This window comes from Pristiophorus japonicus, unplaced genomic scaffold (genome assembly GCF_044704955.1).
Source record: "Pristiophorus japonicus isolate sPriJap1 unplaced genomic scaffold, sPriJap1.hap1 HAP1_SCAFFOLD_58, whole genome shotgun sequence".
Taxonomy (NCBI): Eukaryota; Metazoa; Chordata; class Chondrichthyes; family Pristiophoridae; genus Pristiophorus; species Pristiophorus japonicus.
In genome coordinates this window covers 2,774,177-2,776,643 of record NW_027254488.1, presented here as the reverse complement: position 1 = coordinate 2,776,643, position 2,467 = coordinate 2,774,177, and the positions used below count along the sequence as shown (strand labels likewise).

General features: G+C 49.1%; 1 non-coding gene across 1 annotated transcript; it reads left to right on the top strand.

Moving 5' to 3' along the window:
* Positions 1 to 224: 224 nt before the first annotated feature.
* On the top strand, positions 225 to 296 carry trnaw-cca (transfer RNA tryptophan (anticodon CCA)). The gene has a single exon. It is a non-coding gene; the product is annotated as a tRNA-Trp (tRNA).
* Positions 297 to 2,467: the final 2,171 nt, after the last annotated feature.

Below are 2,467 nucleotides of genomic sequence, written 5' to 3'. Positions count from 1 at the left end.
AGTATCGACTGTCCCTCAGTCAGCATTTCTTTCATTGTACAAAAGAAGATGATGGGTTAATTAATGATGCTTTCCCGTGAAAACAACACAAAAGTTAAACAAAAAACATACGGTGACTGGCAGGTGAGCGCTTCTTCTGATACCTGGTGGGAATGGGCAGGGATTTTAAAGCCCCTTATATTGCGGTATCTTCATATAGACGAACATCTCAAGTTCCCTGTGTAGACCTTGTGGCGCAACGGTAGCGCGTCTGACTCCAAATCAGAAGGTTGTGTGTTCAAATCACGTCGAGATCACTGCTCTTTTGGAAAATCCCGGAATTAATATTTTCTTTGCTGTTTGGCAATAACCAGACCCTTGCTCCAAGGTCTGTCTCAATGTTTCCCCGGTGTCAGTCAGAGAAACACCTGTTGCCCTCATTTATTTCTTGTGACAAGACACAAAAGTTCAAAATCAACCTGCAGGTGGCCATACACCGCACTGGATAGTCAGGAAAGTAACAGCGGTCTAAGCTGTTGTGTTCAGTCTGCTCTGAAAGTGTGGGTTTGAATCCCACTTCTAGCACCTTTTATTTTTAGTCATTAAGCAAAACTCATTTGCTTTGCACAACGATCAGCTCCTAAAAAGTGGGATTCTGCAGTTCACCTGCTCACTCAGCATCTCCGTCTGACCTGGTGCTGAAGGTGGAGATGTTTCCGCAGTGTGGCCGTTCACACGTTCGCCTTACTGTCATGTATCTCACACCACTCTGCAGTTCTAAATCGTTTTGAACATCTCTTTCAGCCAGGTGTGGGTACCTTCAAAGGGGCTAAAGTTAAAATCTACATCACACAGGATGCCAGACCGGTCCATCACAAGGCTAGAGCTGTGCCTTATGTGATGAGGGAAAAGATTGAACACGAACTGGACCTGCGGGAAGGCATTATCTCATCCGGGGAATTTAGCGACTGGTCAAGTCCCATCATCCCCGTCATGAAGCCTGATGGATCCGTACAAATCTGTGGGGATTACAAGCCTACCAAAAACAGAATCTCCCGACAGGACCAATACCCGCTGCCCAGAGCAGAGGACCTATTTGCCACGTTGGCTGGAGGAAAACTTTTCTCGAAACTAGATCTTACATCTGCGTATATGATGCAAGAACTGACCGAAGAGTCTCAGCTACTCACCACCATCAACACACATCGAGGCCTTTTTATGTTCAATTGATGCCCATTCGGCATCAGGTCGGCAGCTGCTATATTCCAGCGCAAAATGGAGAGTATGCTCAAGTCCATCCTGGGGACGGTTGTGTTTCAAGATGACATACTCATCACGGGCAGGGACACCGACTCCCATCTCCGCAATTTGCAGGAAGTACTAAGTCGATTGGATCGAGTAGGCCTAAGAGTTAAGAAATCCAAGTGTCTGTTTCTCGCGCCTGAGGTTGAATTTTTGTGCAGAAGGATTGCCGCTGATGGAATCCGCCCAACAGAATCAAAAACCGAAGCAATTCGTCTGGCACCCAGGCCCTGGAATATCTCGGAACTGCCTGCCTTTCTCGGGCTATTCAATTACTTTGGGAACTTTATGCAGAACTTGAGCACACTGCTGGAGCCTCTCCACGTGCTACTCAGAAAGGGGTGCGATTGGTTTTGGGGGGACGCCCAAGAACGCGCCTTCAATAAAGAACTCAACCTTCTAAGTTCCAACAGTGTTTTAGCCTTTTTTGACCCAGGTAAAAAGTTAGTTCTTACATGTGATGCGTCAGCGTACAGGGTCGGGTGCGTTTTACAGCACGTCAATGATGCGGGTAAATTACAACCCATTGCTTATGCCTCCAGGTCACTTTCCCGGGCGGCGTGCGGTTACGGTATGGTTGAGAAGGAGGCGCTCGCGTGCGTGTACGGTGTCAAAAAGATGCACCAATACCTTTTCGTGGCCAAGTTCGGGTTAGAAACCAACCACAAACCGCTCACGTCCCCGCTATCTGAGTGCAAGGCAATAAACGCCAAAGCCTCGGCGTGCATTCAGCGGTGGGCACTCATGCTGGTGTCTTACGACTACACAATAATGCACAGACCAGGCACATACAACTGTGCCGACGCGCTTAACAGGCTACCCCTGGCGACCACGGAAGGTTCGGACGAACAGGACTGTGAGATGGTCATGGCAATCAATGCCTTTGAATCCACAGGTTCGCCCATGATGTCTCACCAAATCAGATTGTGGACGACCAGCGACCCCACGTTATCCTTAGTCAAAAGATGCGTTTTAACTGGTGACTGGGCAGAGACCCGCGATGCCTGCCCCAAGGAGATCAAACCTTTCCATCGGCACATGCATGAACTATCACTACAGGCAGACTGCCTGATGTGGGGCAGCCGAGTAGTTATGCCCTTGCGAGGCTGAGAGGCGTTTGTCCGAGAGCTCCACCGCGAGCACCCGGGGATTGTCCTAATGAAGGCCATAGCCAGAGCCCACGTCT